A 22,507-nucleotide genomic window follows, 5' to 3' on the forward strand; every position below is an offset into this window, starting at 1 on the left:
AAATAGTGAATATTATGTAGATGGTAAATTAATCCTCCACTTCTCAAATCAATCATTATTACATCTTAATTATGAAAACAAATCCCTTAATCATATCTTAAATTAAATTAAAGAAATCCACTTTATTTTTTAGTAAATTTGGTAAGACCTCTTAAGTCTGGTGGACTCTTAAAGAGATACTTCAACATCACTAATATATAAATATATTAATGATATAGTTTCAATTATATTAATATAAAAAGAAAATATTACGAATAATCTACATGATTAAATGATAGCCATTTTAATTCTGGACACTCTCTTATGGAATGAAGGGAAAAAAGAAGAAGAAATGATAATTACACTAGAATATTTAAATAATTATAATTGTAATTAATTATATAAGTAAGATAATGAAAAATTAATATACTTTATAATAATAATAATAATTATAAGTGAAGTTAGTAAATTTCGAAATAAATAATGCTTTTATGAATAGATTCTTTATTATTATATAAAGGGAAATCAAAGTTTCTTATTATTAATGTTGTAAAAATTTGACTTCATTTTTATTAGTGCACAAACTTTGTAGTAACATCTTGTATTTTTAAAATTAAGTGTTAATGACCCTACCTTGTGCTTCTTGTAAGGTTTGAAAGAAATTGTAATTATGATGTCCTTGGAGGCAGCCGACAGTGTCACTATTTGGCATAGAGGATTTTCTTCCTCTACGTGCTACCCATCTCAGGCCCATCTCAGACAACCGACACTCACAAACTTCCTTTAGTCCTTTAGTCCAAATTGCAGATACCCCACGTAAAACATTCCACTGCTTTTTCACTTTATTCTTTGAGTCCAAATCAGTTCTATGCATCATTACACCAACGTGGAGAAGTAAATATTTTTCTGCACGTTGTCCTTTATGTTTGTTGGGGTTTAGCAATCAGTTGCAGCAGCAATGGGTTACAGGCTCACCGTTGGAAGGTTTGTCTGCATAATTCTTGCTACAGTGCTGTCAGCTGATCATCAATTTGTGTTGGGTGAGTTTGATTACAAAGATGCTCTGCATAAATCTATTCTGTTTTTGGAAGCTCAACGTTCAGGAAAACTGTCTAGTAGGAACAGGATCAGTTGGAGAGGAGATTCCGCTGTCACAGATGGACACATGCAAAATGTAGTAACATAATTACTCCTTTTGGTATTGCCATCTAAGTCTGAATGCTTTGCACAATGAGAAAATAATATTAATGGATGCTATAGTTCATATAAACTTGTCTAGAGACTACTCCCATGAAAATTTGCAGCCTTTTCAATTAAAAAACACGGGTTGCCTGCCTTAGATTTTTATATTTTGAGCTGGCCATGGTCAAGCTAAATCAGATTTGTTTCACTGGTGAAGTTAGTGGAGTGTTGCTGGTAAACTGGTTTCATTATCATTATGGTCTGCTCTACCCTAATGGCTAAAGCCATTTCTAGTTTATTTGTTTTACGTTTGGGGTATTTTGACTATGATTGCAAACTGATAAAAATAGGTATTGTCTGTACAAATATTTCATTATTTCTATTCTGTCATTACTTGTGCCGTGTAAAATGTATCTTGTGTTGCAATTATAATTATGATTAAAAGGTAGGAATTTCAAAATGAAATGCAGTCTGTGTTTATTTATAATTATATTTAAAAATAAAAATTTCAAAATGAAATTGTTTGTGTGTTCAAAGAAATTTAAAAAACCCAAAGATTTGTTTATGGATCTATTATATAGATCATTTAAATTTAAATTTATTTCTAATCAATTAATGTGGCTTTGAAAAACTATATTAGTAAGTTTTAAAATAGTTCTAAATATTGACAATTTAAATAATTTATGTGATAACTTCCGAAAACAAATCTCTAAATGACTCTACTAAAAAACCACCTTTCATATATATATATTAAGATGCAGTTATAACCAAATTCCTATTCCATGCCGTTCTTTAAACTTATTGTCTAAATTTAGAGATTTACTTATAAGGATTTAGATTATCATTTCAAAACAGTAATTAGTTTTTTTGTTATCCCATTAAATTCCATCACTTTATTTAAACTTATTGTCTAGATTTACTAGTGGGGGTTTAGATTATCATTACAAAATAATAGCTATATTTTTTTCCTTTCCCATGATGAGCACTTTGCCCACCAAATTTCACCCTTTTTATTATTTAAACTTCTCGATCTGAGTGATGAGTTTACATTATCACTGAGATCTGGGCATTGCCAGCACAATTGAAATAGATATTGTCTGTGAAAATATTTCATTATTTCTGTTCTTTGAATGTACCATGTATCCCACGCTCAATTACAATTTCGATTGAGCTTATTGTCTGTGCAGGTATTTCAACATTGTGTATTATCATTGAGATCTGGGCATTGGCAGCACATTTGAAATAGATATTGTCTGTGAAAATATTTCATTATTTCTGTTCTTTGAATGTACAATGTATCCCACGCTCATTTACAATTTCAATTGAGCTTATTGTCTGTGCAGGTATTTCAACATTGTGTATTAAAGATATTGTTGTATCCTTATTAATTCCAATCGCTCTACTTTCAATTGCTCTACTTTCAGATCAATACGTGTTTTAGATTCTATGGCTACTCAGCAATTTTCATTTTTCCATGATTAAAAACTATTGTCCCGAGCCAGGCAAAAATCTAAAAGAGAGCTATAGCTTTGTAAGTTAAAAAGAAAACTGGCTAATGAATTTTGATGGAATGATAAAACGTAATAATGATATTTTTTACCAAGTTTGTTAAGTTTTTAAAGTAAGGTGGTGATATTCTTCATAAAAATTTGAACGGTCAAATCCATGTCTTGGTTGGCAAGTCCTCTCGATTATTGATGCAATGGTAAATTAAATACCGACCCAACAATGAATTCTAAATTAAATTAAGTTTGCTACGCTTTAAAGGATCCCATTAACACTCTCCAAATAATTTTGTTAATATAATATTTAGTCCAGATCCTACCAATTCCTGATAACTTGGTACATTAGAAAACTCACCACAAATTAATTTGAATTAAGGACTCTTCCTTGAAAGTGACAGGTTTGCTAGGGTACCATCAACATTCTCCATCCAAATAATTTGTGCATCCAATATGTAGTCCAGATCCTCAACAAGTCTGGAAAGATACAATGATGTTTCGCATGGTTTTTACTGTGTTTTTGTGTAGGTGGATTTGGTGGGAGGTTACTACGATGCTGGGGATAATGTGAAGTATGGACTTCCCATGGCATTCACAGTTACCATGTTGGCATGGGGAGCCCTTCACTATGAAGTTGAACTTGCAGCAGCTAGAGAATTGGAGAACGTTAGGAATGCCATTAGGTGGGGTACTGATTATTTCATCAAAGCAAGTGCCACTAAAAACCAGCTATGGGTTCAAGTAAACTAATTATTATAGCATTTAAATCACACTAAGGCTCACACTAACTAGCATTTATAGTTTTTTATGATTTCAATTTTTAGGGCAAACTTTAACTAATGAGAATAGAAAATACTAATTAGATTTACATAGAACATATGTTTAATTGTTTTTTTTCAGGTGGGAGATCCTAATGCAGACCATAGCTGTTGGCAGAACCCAGAGAGAATGGACACTCCAATGACTTTGTACAAAATAGATAAATCCACTCCAGGGACAGAAATTGCAGCAGAGACTGCTGCAGCGTTGGCTGCTTCCTCCATTGTCTTTCTAACCGCTGACAATCCTTATTCCCATCGCCTCCTCAAAAGATCTAGATTGGTATAAGATTAATCTCTTCCAAATTGAAAGTTAAATTAATCTAAAAATACAATATCCCCTTCAATTTTTTATAACATTCACATAATTGAATATGTAATGTATTATTGCAAATCTTTCGTTTTGCTGACCAGTACCGTGGAAAATATGATGGAGAATGCCCTTTCTATTGCTCTGTGTCAGGCTATGATGTATACTTTCCCCATAATGACACATATTTTCAAATTAAATACACATTACTAACACACCATTATTTAAAAGTACATAATGAGTAACTTCATGATGCCTTATTCTTCTTCCTCGGTCAATATGCAGGACGAGCTTGCATGGGCAGCATCATGGCTGTATAGGGCAACTGGATTGTCAAAATATACCAAATACATACTTCAGCACAATTTTTCTACTTCCACTGAATCTGACTTCAGCTGGGATCTCAAATCTCCAGGTGTTCAAGTCCTCATGTCTCGTGTAAGTTGATATCTGCATAAATCATATTAATTACCAAATGTTCAAGCTAGTCAATTGAGATAAAAGTTTGAAATATTGTCACTTGACCTTCAACTTACCCACATTATCATAAAACTAATAATAAAACATGGCAGCTATATTTCTCTGGAGAATCCAACTTGGAAGTTTACAGAAAGAAAGCTGAAGCATTTCTCTGCTCAGTTCTTCCAGAAAGTCCTCATTTCAAACTTTCCACAACACCAGGTAATTGAAAATTTCCCCGTATGCCATGGGTTTCAAAGTTAAGCTCCTTAACAATGTTTAATCTGTTGCATTTGGACAGGAGGATTGTTATATGTCAGAGATGGTGCAAATACGCAATATTCTACAAGCATATCATTCCTTGTATCTATATACAGTGATTTGTTATCAAAATACAAGCAATCCCTGCAATGTGGCGATCAAATCTATGAACCAAGAAACCTAATTGCATTTGCCAAAAAACAAGTACATATACATATTGGATTTTTCATTTTGCAAAATATTTAATAAAGGACCATAACAACTCATACTAGTGTATCTATTTCCACATTTTCAGAATTTAAGAAATTCAAAGTTAGTTAGATATCTGTTTCCTAGATCCATCACATTACATCAATGTTACTTGGGAGCGGGAGCGAAAACGGGAGCGGGAACGAAAACGGGAGCGGGAGCGACCATTTTCAGAAGCTCCCGGTTTGGGAGCGAATCCGGGTGCGATTTTTTAAAAATATATATATTTTTTATATTTTTTAATATTTGATACATATATGTCAACAAAAACATGTAGAATGATGAAATAGACATAAAAAACATAAAAAAACATAAATTTATCATTGAACCATATCACATCAATCATCTAGAAATTATAATCGTCATCAACCATGTCCACAAGTTAGTAACATACATATTACAACTCCAACATATAGAGTCTTATAAATTATGATTCATCAAATTCAATATTAAAGTTTCAACTTCAAGCGTTCAGAATTGAAAATTCAATAACATTTATCATCATTGATCACCAAAGTTGTACTTGTAAGCCAAGTTTAACCATTACAAGAAGTAATATTGAAGATATTTCTAAGTCCTAACTTCTAACTGTTAACATGATATGAAATGTTAAAAATTTATAAAATGAAACATGAATAATGAGATGAAATTAAACAACTTTAGTCTTTCACAAAGCATCATATTCATAATTCACAATCATTACCAATGAGTTATAATTTCCAAGGCCCAACTTCAAACTTCAAATTTTCATTGTCACAGTGATATAATGTTTACAAAAAATATCATAATGATATGAAAGAGTCAAGAGTCAAGAGTTAAGGACTCAAAACTCAACAGTTACGAAAACTAAAGTCTAATAGAAACTAAAAAAGACAAGTAAACTGTAAATCTACATGTGGCCCTTGCCACGAGAGTCTCCAGGAGTATAAGCAGGTCGTGGTGGTCTTCTAGGAGTCTCTCGCACAGATCGACAACCAAAACTAGAACCTCCACGCGAGGGTGTAGATGGAGGTGGCGACAGCAAAGGAACAAGACTCGGACCTCGAGCACTGCTACTGGATGGTGGAGGTGGAAGTGGAGGTGGCATGGCTGCTGCTTCATTTTCATCCCTTACAAGTTCCTCTTCTAGTTCTTCAATATGTACAATGCCATCCTCCAAATTGTCATCCTCTCGATGATTGTCCCAACTTTTATATGTGGGATCCTCATTAGCCCGATCACAGTAATGACTCAGCAACCTCAAGTTTTAGTGCACATAAACCAAGCTTTCTGCTCGGTTTTCATTGAGTCTGTTTCCTTTCACATTATGTATATAACTGTAGGTGCTCCAACACCTCTCTGCAGAAGAAGAATTTACAACCCGTGAAAGAACTTTTTTTGCCAATTTTGGCAAAAGTCTGTGGCCGCCATATGTTTTCCACCATGTGAGAGAATCAAATTTATATTTGTCGTCCATTGCATGGAAGTTACCATACAAACCAGTGCCACTGAAGTATCTGCCTATTTCAAGGCGCACAACTGCACATTCCTCCCTGTCAAGCACCAACTTTTCTAATGCTTCCAGATATCCTTTAGTTACCTCTTGATCTAAATGGGGTTTGGTCCTAACTCCACCCCCTGCTGCAGGTTGGCCCAACCAAGATGTAGAGTATTATTTTGGCGTAAGGATATATGCCAAGCAATGTAGTGGAAGGTTAAGCCTATTCCACCGTTCACACACACAATAATGAATCAGTTTGTACAAGTTGGGATCTCTATTATGAACAATGTCTTTTATTTCCCCCAACATGGTATCCATTTGCTCATACACCTCGCCAATCACTGGTTTGTCTGTATCTGCAAACCGAATCATGTGATAAATTGGCTTGGTGAAATCCAATACCTGCCTCACAATTGTCCAAAACTGCCCATCAAGAGCGGCCTCCTCCACCATTTCAAAACCTGCCATGTCAGCTACATTTGTAGCCCTTTCCTTTAACACCTACCAATGTGGACTTGATACCATGCTAGCTAATTCCTCTCTTACCTTCAAAAGGCGCCTGAAGGTGAGGTAATAGCTACCAAATCTAGTCCTCGCAATCTTCAGCAACTCCAATCTCGAGTGACTGCGGAAAAGGCCATGGGTATTGCTATGATTTGTAATAAATTTTATCATTTGTTTTCCTTTCTTGTACAAATTACCAATCCATTGGTATTGTTCATTTTTGTTTTTGACAATATCATGCAACAGAAGGTTCAATGTGTGAACCAAATATCCAGACCAAAATATGTTCGGGTATTTATCCTCAATAATTGCTCCCGCTGCCTTACAATTAGGAGTATTATCAGTGATGACTTGGATGACATTGTATGGGCCAATACGCTCAATTGTTTCAAGTAATGCTTCTGCAATGTTGATGGCAGTCTTGAACTTGTCTGAGTAATCATGTGCAGCTAGAAAGATGGGACCACTAATAGACACAGCAAGAACACTTATCAATGGCTTGCCTTTTACATTTGTCCATCCATCAGATACAATGGACACCCCATTGTCAGTCCAAGAACTTGTCATTTTATTCAAAGAATGTGATATTTTTGCTTTTTCATAATCAAGGCCAACAGTTCTTGCCTTGTCATACCCAGGGCTCTTGTATCCTTTAGGGGCATCATTTATGGCAGAAACCATTTCGTGCCAATAAGGTGAGCGTAGAACATTGAATGGTATCCCACATGCATAGAGAAACCTGTAAACTTTTGAATCCACATCATTCCTACACCCTCATCAAGGAAATCTGATATGGTTCTACGCCTTAAAGATGATGACCCTGTGGCTCCATGTCCATATCCACTGCCTTGGGAGGATGCTGAAGGAGTTCTTTGTGATTGTAAGCTTGGTTCAAAGAAACCCCTTGATCTTTTTGTTCTGTATTAGGCATCCTCCTCTTCCTTTATGTATTTGGCTCTATCTGATGTTGACACCGCTGCAAAAGTTTTGATTCCTATTTGTTTCTCTCCATCCCATGGCCTTTTCCCGCAGAGGTGTCTTCTAGCACGGGTGTATGAACCTGTGTAATCAGTGTTGCAATGGGGGCAATGAAATTTAGTGGTTCCACCCCCTCTCCCTGTTTCAGCCCTGTGAACATATTTCCACAATGGAGTTTGGTCTTGTTTAGTTTTTTGAGGGTCATGTTCACCCTCCTCCACCTCCTCCTCACTGTGGTTTTCACCCATTTGACATTCTCCGGCTTTTTCATCCCCCTCTTCAGTTTGGGGCCCCCTCCGTTTCCTACTCTCCAGCACCCTAATAACCATAAAAGGGACCAGGAAGAGGAAAATGCCAATAAATATCGCCAGGTCCATGGTGTTTGATGTTTGTAGGGTTTTGATTCTTGAATCTGCAAATTAATTTAAGTTGTTGGGATTAATTAATTTAATTTATTAATTTAATTTAAATACATGATCTTTAAATAGTTAAACTCAAACAACTAAATTAACTACCTAACCAGCTAAACTAACTAGATTACTAAGTTACTTACCTCTGCAGGCTTGCTCCTCACTCCTTGGCACTTGCTCCTCACTCCTCAGCACTTGCTCTTCGCTCCTTTGCTCTTGCTCCAGCTCCAAAACTTACTTAATGAAGTTATAATGAATGTTTTTTGGCCCATTGGGCTTATAAAACAAAAAAAAAATTCTAAATTTTTTTATTTTTTCGGGTCCGGCGGATTTGTTTTCCGCCGAATCGCTCCCGGCCTGGCTCGAATCGCTCCCGGAGCGATTTTTAATGTCCGGGAGCGATCAGGGAGCGATCAGATCGCTCCTGGGCATTAAAAATCGCTCCGGGAGGGTGGCAACGATCGCTCCCTGTGTCGCTCCCTAACAGACCAGGGAGCGCAAATTTTTTTAAGGGAGCGTGCTCCCGCCCGAAGTGTGCTTCGGGAGCGGGTTCGAGGGGGGGGGCTCCCCCGCAACATGGCATTACATATATACGTTTGTGATGGATCTGGAAGACAATATCTAAATAATTTTATTCACAAAAGTCTCTATTGAGAAATTCAGAATTAAAATCTCTATTGAGAGATTCAAAATTATAATTTAATTACTTTTCATATCTACATAGGATATAAAAACCAACAAAGTATTTTCTTACGCATCTGCATCTGATCTGAGACCACCTTGGTTATCTGGATGCAATAATGATTTAGCTATCGACTACATTGCGTTTAATATTGTAAAATTTACAGGTTGATTACATATTAGGTAAAAACCTTGTGGGCATGTCTTTCATGGTGGGTTTTGGTGACAAATATCCACAGCAAGTTCATCAAAGAGGGTTTTCAATAGTTTCAATATAGGTGGAGTCGACAACGATATCATGTACCGAAGGTTTCATGGTGTGGTTCCACAGACCAACACCGAACCCAAATGAATTAACTGGTGCAGTTGTAGGAGGGCCTGATCGCCATGAAAGGTTTGAGGATTGCAGGGCCGATCCAGGTTTGAGGATTGCAGGGCCGATCCGAGCAAGCTTGAGCCCACAACGTATATCAATGCCCCTCTCGTGGGAGTCCTGGCTAAGCTCCACAGTATCAGCATGAAATCACCAATTTAAATTTGAAAGGTTATGCTATTAATTCATTCTTTGTTCTAAGTTTGCTTTCCATTGTGGCTAGGTTAATTAGCCAATGGAAGAAAGTATATGAACTTTGTTTATTCTGGGCTCTAGGATTATTTTTTGGGTCATTTCAGCTTGTTGGATCCCATGGCCAGATTGAAGGCTTGTCACTGCTACTTCCATCCTGGATCATGTATGCAGAGCAGGCTTTGTAAATCGCTTTTTCCTTTTAAATAAAGTAAAATTGTATCACTTGTAAATAGAGAGACTTTACGTCTTGGATCCTGTACGAATAGGGTTTAATATGGCTGGTCAATTCTCTCCTCCTTTGCTTTATTGAATATAAATTTGTATTACTTGAAAAAACAAAGAGTATACGGGAGTCTCGGAGCTATTACATGAAACATTCATTTTCTGCGTTGGTTAATCGAGATTTAACCTTCTTGTTATTGAATATTAGATTTATATATATAAATAAAATATTATTGGTTTTTGTTAACCAAAAAAATTGAAACATGCACTTTTAGACAAAGTTCCAATAACAATGCCAATACTCTTATACTTACACCAACACTCTTATTTTTACTATTAGTATGTGTTTTGCACCAGTATACTTGATTAGGGGTTTTATTTAAATTATGTTTTTATTTTATAACTTTATTATAAAGTGTATTTTATTCACTATGCAATATTTTTAATATTGTTTTTAAGTTATTATTTTACTTACAATTTTCATTTATAAAGAATTCAACTTATATGCAAAGTTAAATGAGGGAAAATATATATATATATATATATATATATTTTCATAACATCAAGGAAAAATTTAAGGATGTGAATTTATTTTAAAGTTTAAAAATTTTGGCAAATCTTACTATTTCATAATATGCAAAGTGTAAAACATTTTGCAATTTGTTTGTAAAAGAATTAAAGTCTTTAAAATTTTGGTAATTTTTAAGGTAAAATAATTTTATACTTTAAATTTTGGATGAATCATTTTTAGAAAAATTAGAAATTGGTGAATCTCTTTTTAGGAAAAAAAACATGGGCAGCCTTTAAAATTTTCTCTCTACAATATCCATCATCATGTGGATAAAATTTAAGGTGCCATGTGGTTGTTTGTTACAAATTAATGTCTTTTTTCAAAAAGTGGCATAACTTTCAGATTTGAAGTCTATCTTTCATGTTGTTATTTTTTAAATAGACTATTTTTTGAGAGAGCTTTCTATTTAGATAATCAGTTTCAACATTTGAATATATATATATATATATATATATATATATATATATATATATATATATATATAGCGAGAGAGAGAGAGAGAGAGAGAGAGAGAGAGAGAGAGAGAGAGTTGCTCCAACTCAACTTTTCCTTACCAATTTCAACTATTTATGGAAATCTCACATGGAGGTTGTACTAGGAAGTAAGGAATTATATCAAATTACGTTGGGAAAAGAAAAATCTCCCACTAATATTGATAAGAGAGCCAAATGGGAGGAACGATGAATCATGTGGATTGATGAAAATGTCCATTTATCCTGATTTGTGGTTTCATATTCAAGAAACTGATTACTCAGATGAAAGTTTTTGTTTGTTTGTTTTATAATGTGGTTCATGGACTTTGGATATCAGTGACCCCTATTTCCATGCAATATTTTCACTAGGCAAATCCTCCTCTAGGGATCACTTCCTACTTGCTCAACCACAAAGCATGACCTCAGGGGTGTTGAGAGAATTGAACCCGTGACATCTCAATAGCAAAGGTGCTTTAATATCGGGGACTTGATCAATTGAGCTAACCTTCAGGGTTGACTTTGAAGAAGTATTAAAAAAGTTGAAAAATATATTTTGTGAACCTAATGTGAAGTTAGATCTCATCAACTCGAAAATAAAATCATGACATTAAGTCCTAATGGTTTACCTTGAATCGAAAATTATATATATATATATATATATATATATATATATATATATATATATATATATATATATATATATATATAAGTTCAAAACTTTTAGAAATTTAAATAAAGACTATCAAATTGATCTATATGATGAGAACTACATATATATTATTCTTTCCAAGCTTGGTTCTACATATATTTTTTATCTACATGTTATCCACTGAAGAAGCTCTAGGGTTTCATATTAAAAACATTCTCTTGAATATTTTTGTCATTCTCTGGTTAGATAGTAATACAAGCTCTTACATATTGGAGTGATTAGCACTATAGGTACATCTAACAAGGCCATGGTGGCGTAATAGAAATATAAAACCAAGCATCCAAAGAAGAAACATCCTTGTGAAAACAAGCAAAACAAGGGCCCAAAACCCTTTGAAACATCTTCTACTGCCAATGGTCACAAAGGACCAAAATGAAAAGAGTAAGAAGATTGATAGACATTGCAATGATTGTGGGAAAAATGGTCAATTTGGAGTTAAAATGTTCTAAAGTTATGGAGACCTTGGAAGCAATAAAGAAGCACAACCTACATCTCAATTCTTCTTCTAACACTTCCTCTCATGGACATGCACTTTATGCTTTTGGTTTCTCCTTAAAGAAATCTATAATTCTTCTTCTAATGAGTGGCTTATTGATTGTAGAGCATCTTATAATATGGTTAAGAATAAAGCCTTTTTTCTACTCTTAATGATTAAAACAAAAAATAAATACTTATTTGTGATGATAGACCTATTAATTTTGTAGGATTTGGAACAATTCAAGTAGATAATTATCATTTGAATGATTTATTATGTGTTTCAAGTCATTCTTGCAAACTTATATTAATATCATATCACTCATTAAGGTGAAGATGAAAAAACAAAGTTTTCACCTCATCAATTTTTAATTGAGGATTTAAAAGATCGTAAGCACATCCTTTCCATTGGAAAAGTTTGATATTACTAGGTTGTACAAGTTTGGCAACTTTGGGTCATCCTATTTTCCCTCAGTTTTTATTTCTCACAGTGATAACTTGAGCAAACTTTGGCATAAGTGATTTAGTTATATAAACTATCACTTATTGCAGAAACCTTGTAATCAAGATATGGTGATTGGTCTTCTTCTTGTTTCTTGTTGAGATGTCATTTATACTAGTCATGTTGGAAAAAATCAGTATGATAGTTTTGACAACTATGTCTCTTGACACACTACAACCCCGTTGTAGCTTGTCCATAGTGTTTTTGAGGTCCACTTTCTTCTACTTCTTTCTTAAGGTTCAATTACTTCTTAACTTTCATTGATGACTTATCTAAACAAACATGGGTTTATTTCTTAAAACATAAAAGATACGTTTTTTACTTGTTCTTGGCCTAAAAGGCCCTTGTAGAAAAACAATATAGAAATCAACTACAAAGGTTAAGAACAAATAATTCAGGTGAATATGTCAACAATAAATTCACAAATTATTTCACTTCCACAAAGGATATACAAAATATAACACCAAAAGAAGCATGGATTAAAATTAAGCTAGATGTAAGCCACTTTGTGTCTTTGGTAGTCACCAGAATGCGCTCACACTCCTAATTAAAAAATGAAATATTTACAACCTAAAAGAGAGAATTGTATTTTTGTTGGATATTCTAAAGATGTAAAAGGTTATAGACTTATTCAACCTCAATTCAATGAAATAATCGTTAGAATATATGTTAAATTTGATGAAAATCTCTTAGTCTAGAAGTTTGATTTAATGGTTGTGTCTTAAGAAGGGGGGACCCTTTTATTGATTTGTTTCACCAATTCAAATTGGTTTGGAAACCCTAATGATCATAATTCTAATGTGGGTTATGTTTTCAATGTTGGTTCCAGACATATCACTTAGGATTGTAAAAGGCACAAGAATATCACTCATTTTTAAAAAAATTAGAGTTTTAAGCAATAATTAATGCAATTCAAGAAGTATCTTGGCTTTGACAGATATTTTCATAGTTTTCTAACAACACCATGAAACCACCCTTTGGTGTGACAATCACAATGCCATCAAGATAGCCAAAGATCTAGTTCAACGTTAGCATAGGAAACCCATTGAGCTACAAATGCACTTCATCGGAAAGATCATTCATGATCAAGTTATCTTGAAGTGCTCGTTTTCCTTACAAATGATCTAGTTGCATATATTTTAATGAATTCTTTTATAGAAGCAGAGGTTTTTAAAATTCAATCTATGTTAGGAGTTCAAGAACTTGTGATTAAGGGGAGATGAGTTGTAGTGTTTCCTTCATTCCCATATTAATCATCTTCTTAAATCCTTAAATCCTATTTCAAGTTTCTCTTAAGGGTGATGTTAGGATAGACACTTGAGAATCAATTAAGTTCAACTTGTTTTAATATGTCTATTAGGTAACAATGAGTTTCATTGTGTGTTTCTTTAGTATGCATTAGTTGCATTGTAATCCAATGGTCACAATATGTTCTAGAAATAAAGTGATATGAAGAATCATATTATCCTTGATAATAATGATATTGATCCATGGCTTAAAACCTGATTGCTCCATGATATATATTTAAAGAGCATAGAAAGTCATGGTTGATGAGCATTTTGTAGAACTCTCTTAAGCAATGTTTTTTATTTTGCATTAATAAACTTACCTCAACTAGCCACATTGGCTAGGGACATGGATTGTTTCCCTCTTTGAGGGTTTTAACCATGTACAAATATTGACATTATGATATTTGATCTATTTGTAAGAGTGGTTACTTATGTTGTTCATCATGTATGGAATACCCTGTTTTCTTATAATATTTTTTCATTACAAGGGATAATCCTCTCGTAATGGCTCATCTTTCCATTGGTTCCCTAAGGTTTATTGTTATACCCTGGTTAATTCTTGGTATATCATGATTTGAATGATATGCAAATACTGTGAAAATGAAAGATGTAATTCATTCTATTTCTAATATAACCTATCTATGTTTCCTCTCTAGTAGAATACATTTAAATTGAATTGTGCATGCCCATGTTTGAAAAATGTGGGACAATAATGTCCAACCATTAAGAATTTATGAGCAATGTTATCTTTAGAGAAGTGACAACTAGTTGGACTATCATGCAAATAATTCCACACTTTCTTAGCATTATGTTTCTCACGACATCTCAATAAAACATCAACATAGCTTTCCTTAGAAATAATACCATTGAAAATTTTAAATTGAGTGTATCTAAGTCCTAATGATCTTCTTCTTTTCACATATTAATGTGCTTATTTAATGTACACATGATGTTTTCCGTCAACTACTACTTTACATAGGCCTTTTCCAATAACAATGATAGAATGCTTAACATAAATATCTTACAATTGAATGGCAATCATCCAATTTTCTTGCCTTTCACCAATTTCCTTTTGTATAAACAGAGATCTACAAAAACATGTGGAAGGATTACGTTTTTTGGGATTTTCAAGATGCAAGGTTTGAATTAATTAATTTCTTTGACCATGGTGAAAATTTGTTTCTCAAGTCTTGGATAATTTAGTTGAAAATCCTAATACCCATACTCATAAACTATATAGAAAACTCACTCCCTCATATTTTTGAGTGAGGATAACAACAAGGGAGTGATATAATGCAAATATATATAGGTAGAATTCCTTAATGATGTTTATAGGATGGGAAGGAAACATTGACTAATTTGATTTTATTAAATTCCCTTCTCTCGACCTCTGTCCACTAATGATCTTTTACATGAGATTCATGATTTTAAAGGAATCTAAGCCAAATAGTTTATGAAATTAATCTTCCGAAATAATGATTGCAACAATGTCTTCTTATGAGGTGGGGCATCTATGTGATAGCTTTGATTCTTTCCAAATTCATTAGTATTGAATTTTTCAATATGATATGGTCAAGTAACTTTCTTTATACCACAATGAATATTATTTTCTTTGGATTTAAATAGATTTTATGCTTCCTGCACCTGTCAAATATTTTATTTTAAGTATCATAGTTGGTTGGAGTTATTTTTTGTAAAGATCACGATATTGTCTATGTAGACAACCACTCTTTAGTTAACAAGGCACACAAAATCCATATCCGTCGTGCATTGAATAATATTGATGACATTCAACAATCTTGGGATTCTTTTGAAAGCATATGTATTCATTTAGTCTTGAAAATGGTTTCCAATTGATCCTTGTCCAAGATAAGGACATGAGTGTTCATTAAAAATTCATGAGAGAAAGATAGCATTTTAGAACTTGTGAACATATATAAAGTTTGTTCCATGGGTGTGACAAGATAGTTATTCTTCTCAAATTCTAAATTAGTATTTGGAAATCCATTTATAAACTCGTCTCATCACTCTTCTTCCATATGACAACAACAATTTTAATCCAATTACTTGTCTAATAAATGATTCAATGATAGTGGATGCATTTTTTATAGCTTCTACCAAATAGGCTTAGTGGCAAGCTTAAGAGGCATCATATCTTTTATAATCCTGGTACATAATAGTGTATTTTGTAACCATATTTTATATTCTTTTAGAGTATTTTTTAACCATGATTGTGTACTTGCATTTCTTTAAATAGTGAGCATTTATCTCACCTATGACATTAAAGCTCCATTTCTTGAAAGGATACTCATTATCAGTAGCTTACAAGGGATTTATTTCCTTATTTTTTCTATCTATGCATGTTTCCATATCTATTAGTACTGATTTGTTCATGCCCATGTTTGAAAAATGTGGGACAATAATGTCCAACCATTAAGAATTTATGAGAAATGGTATCTATAGAGAAGTGATAACTAGTTGGACTATCATGAAAATCATTCAACACTTTCTTTCCCTTGTCTTTCTTAGGGCATCTCAATAACATATTAACATAGCTTTCCCTAGAAATAATACCATTGAAAATTTTATATTGAGTACATTTAAGTCCGAACGATATTTTTATTTTCACATCTTAATGTGCTTCTTCAATGTCCACATGATTTTGTCTGTTAGCTACTACTTTACATAGGCCTTTTCCAATAAAAATGATGGAATGCTTAACATAAATATCTAACACTTGAATGGCACTCATCTAATTTTTTTTCCTTTCACCAATTTCCTTTTATATAAAGAGAGATCTACAACAACATGAGGAAGGATTAATTTTTTAGGGATTTTCAAGATGCAAGGTTTGAATTAATCAATTTCTTTGACCATGGTGAAAATTTGTTTCTCAAGTCTTGGATAATTTAGTTTAAAATCCTAAGACCCATATTCATAAAATATATAGAAAACTCACTCCCTTCCTCATCTTTTTGAATGAGGATAACAATAGGGGAGTGATCTAAAGCAAATACATAAAGGTGGAAATCCTTAATGGTGTTTAGATTGGATAAGGATGGGAAGGAAACACTGGCCAATTTAATTTTCTTGAATGCCCTTCTCTCAACCTTTGTCCACTAATGACCTTTCACACAAGATTCATGATTTTAAAGGAATATAAGACAAATAACCTTCTGAAATTAATCTTCCAAAATAATGATTGCACAAATTTCTTCTTATGAGGTGGGGCATTTATGTGATAGCTTTGATTCTTTCCAAATCTATTAGTATTGAATTTTTCAATATGACATGGTCAAGTAACTTTCCTTCTACCATATTGAATATTATTTTCTTTGGATTTCCTTCTACCACAATGAATATCATTTTCTTTGGATTTAAATAGATTCCACAAGTCTTGCACCTATCAAATGTTTTCTTTAAAGTATAGTAGTTGGTTGGAGTTTTTTTTTTAGAAGATCATGATATTGTCTATGTAGACAACTAATCTTAAGTTAACAAAGCCCATAAAATCCATATCCATCATGCATTGAAAAATGTTGATGACATTCAACAATATTGAGATTCTTTTGAATACACAATGCATGTGTACCTCGTTTAGTCTTGAAAGATATTTCCAATTGATCCTCATCCAAGATAACGACATCAATGTTCATTGAAAATCCATAAAGGAGAGATAACATTTTAGAACTTGTGAACATCTATAAAGTTTGTTCCATGAGTGGGACATGATAGTTATTCTTCTCAAATTCTAAATTAATATTTGGAAACCCACTCACAAACTTGTCTCAACACTCTTCTTTCATATGGCGACAACATTTGTAATCCAATTACTTTTAGAGTTACTTTCCTAATAAATAATTCAATAATAATAGATGTTACTTTCGTAATAAATGATTCAATGATAATAGATACATTTTTTTATAGCTTCTACTAAAAAAGCTTAGTGGTAAGCTTAAAAGACATTATATATTTTATAATCCTTGTATATAATACTTTTAGATTATAATATATTTAAAAAATACATCCTATAAACTTATAATAACTTGTTATATTCTCTCTTTTCAATTATTAAACAATCAGAATTGAAATTGAAATTTTATGTTTCACTAGCTCATACTACATAAAAGGCTATTTATTCTAACAATTAAACATTTTTTTAAAGTAAAACTATTCCTATTTTATTTTATTAAACTTCACATCGTATCTTCCGCGCTATTTAACAATCAAACAATTAAACTTTCTTTTAATGAAACATTTTTCATTTTATTTTATTAAACTTTACATTGTTTATCTCATCTTTACAATTATCTGAGTATTTAACATATTCGTACTTAAATGTCTAAGTCAAAAAAACAATAATTTATTATTATTTTTTGGTTAAATATCTTCTAACTTACATCTTAATTAAAACCCAACCCAAGTCTAAAGATTGTTTCACCATAAACTTTATTAAATAAAAATTGATAAAAAAACATTAAACAAAATATGGTTCATGAGCTATTGCTTGGTATCTGCATTTTCTGTAAGACTGCCTTATAAGACTAATAGAATGTATATGAAAGAGATTCCAGTTTTGAAATTAAACTTTATACCTCCTCTCTAATCTTACAAGACCAATAGAATGTATATTAAAGCTTTAAATTTTAAAATTAAACTTTATACCTATTCTCACTAAACTTTTCATTAAATTATATAGTTTTTTTATACCGGTATTTTGTATATTAATAGTAACGCTAATCATGCCGGCTTTATTGGCAACAGTTAGTTCATATTCAGTTTGTGTCGAAAAACTACAGCCAGTTCATATTCAGTTTGTGTAGAAAAACTAACTTCGTTATCTTCCTTGTGTTTTTTGAAAATTTAACATTTGCTCGTTAAAAGTACTGCGAGGAAATGGTGACGAGGCGGCCTTATACAGTGACTTATCATTTAGTTAATGTTTTCATGGAATGTTCCTCCTTTCATATCCAACAGAATTCTCTAGCCTTCAAAATAAGCCCCACATCAACCATGCATGCAAAACATGTACAAGACTTCTCTGTCCTACAAAACCTGTACAAGCCCCATGTGCATGCAAACGAGAGATCGATTTCCCTTCGTCATTACACGTTGGATGCGTGAGGCACAAATATATATACGCATCAACGATTTTTATTTCTGTAGCCATTTGTTGATCGATTGCAGCAGAAATGAGTTTCAGGCTTATCGTTGAAAGGTTTGTGTGTATAATTCTTGCTACTGTGCTGTCTGCTCATCATCAGTTTGTGTTGGGTGAGTTTGACTACAAAGATGCTCTGCATAAATCTATTCTGTTTCTGGAGGCTCAACGTTCAGGAAAACTGTCCAGCAGTAGCAACAGGATAAGCTGGAGAGGAGATTCTGCTCTAACAGACGGACAAATCCAAAATGTAATAACAATATTTTCTCATTTTGGTATTGCCATCTGTTCCGGATTGTTTTAGAAATGTTGTTTACTGAATGTTTTAGAAGTGTTGTTAATCATACTACGCTGATCTTATCAATGCGAAAATAACGAGGGTATCTATTTTGGCGAAAACAATTGATACTCCACCCACAACTTATTTAGATCAAACAATTGATCTCTCGAATTGATTTCTCAGCACTATCAGTTAAGTTATTAACATAAAGATCCCCCGCAACCCACCTACAATGTGAATTCTTACTCCAATATTATGAGTTATGAATTGTCTTCTCCAACATTTTAAAATACTCATATAGTTGAATATTAATTTAGTACAGCTCTTTGGTTCATGTGTTAGATTCAAAATTGAAAATTAATTTAATGAATTTTCTTCTTCAACTTTTTATGATACTCATATTCCAAAAATATTTTAAAAATGACCATTTTTAACATGTCTATAAAATTCATGTCTTAGATTCAAAATTGAAAATTAATTTAATGAATTGTCTTCTCCAACATTTTAAAATAAATTTAGTACATCTCTTTCGTTCATGTGTTAGATTCAAAATTGAAAATTAATTTAATGAATTGTACCGCGGAACATATCATGGAGAATGCCTTTCTATTGCTCTGTCTCAGGCTATGATGTATCTTTCCTTAACATTATAAATTTTACTTCCTTTTTCACTTCACACTATTATTTATTTAAACTACAGAGTAACTTCTTGAAGTCTTCTTATTATTCCTCTACTAAGTAACATACAGGACGAGCTTGCATGGGCAGCGGTGTGGCTATATAGAGCAACTGGATTGCCATATTATACCAAATACATACTCCACCAGAATTTTTGTACTTCCAATGAGTATGAGTTCAATTGGGATCTCAAATGTGCCACCTGTTTAGTGCATAGTTACCAAATCCGAATTCGATACGATACGGAAAAAATTCGACTCTATAAAATTTAATACGGAAAAAATTCGAGACTATACATCTTAGAAATACTTTAATATATTAATTTTTTAATTTTATTTATAAATTTAAATAAACAATCTTTATATTCAAAATTTTAATGAAAATATAAAAATTGTATAGGTTAATTTTTTTCCAAAATAGAAGTTATTGTTTTTATGTTTTATATCAAAGTTATTGATTTGTAACCAATTTACTATTTTATAATTTCCAATTTTCTATTTTATAATTTCTTATAAGGTAGGAATTATCCTTTTTTTTAATTGCAATTGTCATTTTATGAAATCTTCTAATATAGAAATTACTATTTTTTTATAAAAATTATAGTCTTTTTTTTCCAATAAGAATTACCAATTTGATAAGATAGAAATTACCGTTTTTTTCTTTCTTTAAAAATCAACTTTTCTTTTTATTTTTTTCCAATAACAAAATATATAAAAGCTAATTGATCTTAGTATTAGCTTTACCTTTCTCTATATTATTTTCAATTTTCCACCAAAGTTGCCTAGTTCTAAACTTGTTTGGCCCTTCCTCTATTATTATTATTTCCACCCGGGTTGGGCAGGTCCGAATTTGTATTCTTCTAATGCATAACAAAGCAAAGCTGGATTAAAAATTTTACCTTGCGAGGACGATTCCTATTCAACAATTGAAGAGTAAGTTCAATAACCTATTTCCACCAATTCAACAATTGAAAAGTAAATTCCTAAATTATAGAGGTAACCGTAAATTTTATTAAAAAAATAATAATAAAATAAAATACTTTTCAATTTACATACATATAACACTATTTTCTGAATTTTTCCTGAATTTATAAAATATATTTAAACAAGGTTTAAAAATCTCTAATTTGAAAAATTCTTATAAATTTAGTTAACCATATAAATTGGTATATATCAAACTTCAAATCTATTTACCGTATAGCTTACTTTGCTTACATGGCCACTGTTCAGTGTAACCAAGCACATCACGTATTCGTTTTGGGAGCGAAACATATTAAGTTAAGGTTGGGAGCGAAACACATTCACACTCGGGACGAAGCAGAGTGAATGTTGGATACAGCGAACCGAATCGAAATTATGTGAATTAATCACCGTATCGAACCGAACTGCCGAATTAACGTATTTTTTTCGGCGGTACGGACGTACTTGGTAACTATGATTTAGTGTAAGTCCATATTCACATAAACATATGAATCACCAAATGTTCAATTGAGAAAAAGTTTAAGACTGGCCACTTGACCTTCAACTGACCACATCTTCATAAAATTAATAAACCTGGCAGCTATATTTCTCTCGAGAAACCAACCTGGAAGTTTTTAGAGGAGGCCAAGTAGAAGTCTGCTCAGTTCTTCCACAAAGCCCTCAATTCAAAAATTCCATCACACCAGGTAATGGAATTTTCTCCCTGTCATGCTCTGAGTTTCAAAATTAAGCTCATTAACAGTGTTTGTATTTGTTGAGTTTCAAAATTAAGCTCGTTAATAGTGTTTGTATCTGTTGCACTAGTACAGGAGGTTTGTTGTTTGTTAGAGATGGTGCAAATACACAATATGCTATAGGCACATCATTCCTTGTATCAGTTTACAGTGACTTACTGTCACGATATAAGCAATACGTGCAATGTGGCGATCAAACATATGAACCAAGCATTCTTATTGCATTTGCCAAACAACAAGTACATATACATATTATAATTTTTTAAGTGTTGCAAAATATTTAATTAATGAGGAGAAGAATTGAGCACACTTGTATATCCATTCCAGCTTTCTCAGATTATAAGAGATTCAAAGTTAAATAATTTTGATTTGTTTTTTCATATCATAATTTGAAAAAACCAGCAAAGTATTAGCTAACAAATCCACTTTGTATATGTAAATTGTAGGTGGATTACATTTTGGGCAAGAATCCTGCTGGTATGTCTTTCGTGGTGGGTTTTGGTGACAAATATCCACAACAAGCTCACCACAGAGGGTCCTCCATAGTTTCGATATACGAGGGTCCTCCATAGTTTCGATATACGAGGATTCCAGAAAAATATCATGTACAGTTTCGATATACGGGGATTCCAGAAAGATATCATGTACCAAAGGTTTCACTTTGTGGTGTTGTTGTGGGAGGGCCTGATCGCTATGACGTGTTTGAGGATAGCAGGGCTGATTCCACCAAGCTTGAGCCCACGACGTATATCAATGCTCCTCTCGTGGGAGTCTTGGCTAAGCTTCACAACAACATCATGGAATAATCAACATAACAAGGCCGATTCGTGCAAGCCTGAGCCCACAACTTATATCAATGATCCTCTTGTGGGAGTCCTGGCTGGAATCACAGGCTTAAGTTCAAAAAGTTATGTTGGTAATATATTTTACTAAGTTTGTATTCTATATGCAAATATGAGTTGATGGAAATATATATGAATTTTGGTACTTCTGGGCTCCAGAATTGTTTTGTTTCATTTCATCCTATTGAATCCTATAATCAGATTGAAGACT

The 22,507-nt window shown here is 32.7% G+C and overlaps 1 pseudogene; it reads left to right on the plus strand.

The window, feature by feature from the left end:
• Positions 1-937: 937 nt before the first annotated feature.
• LOC149254975 (endoglucanase 16-like) lies at positions 938-22,260 on the plus strand (annotated as a pseudogene).
• Positions 22,261-22,507: the final 247 nt, after the last annotated feature.

Source organism: Pinus tabuliformis, chromosome 7, assembly GCF_031772625.1.
Source record: "Pinus tabuliformis cultivar Carrire ecotype Pingquan chromosome 7, CPIR1, whole genome shotgun sequence".
NCBI classification, from domain to species: domain Eukaryota; kingdom Viridiplantae; phylum Streptophyta; class Pinopsida; order Pinales; family Pinaceae; genus Pinus; species Pinus tabuliformis.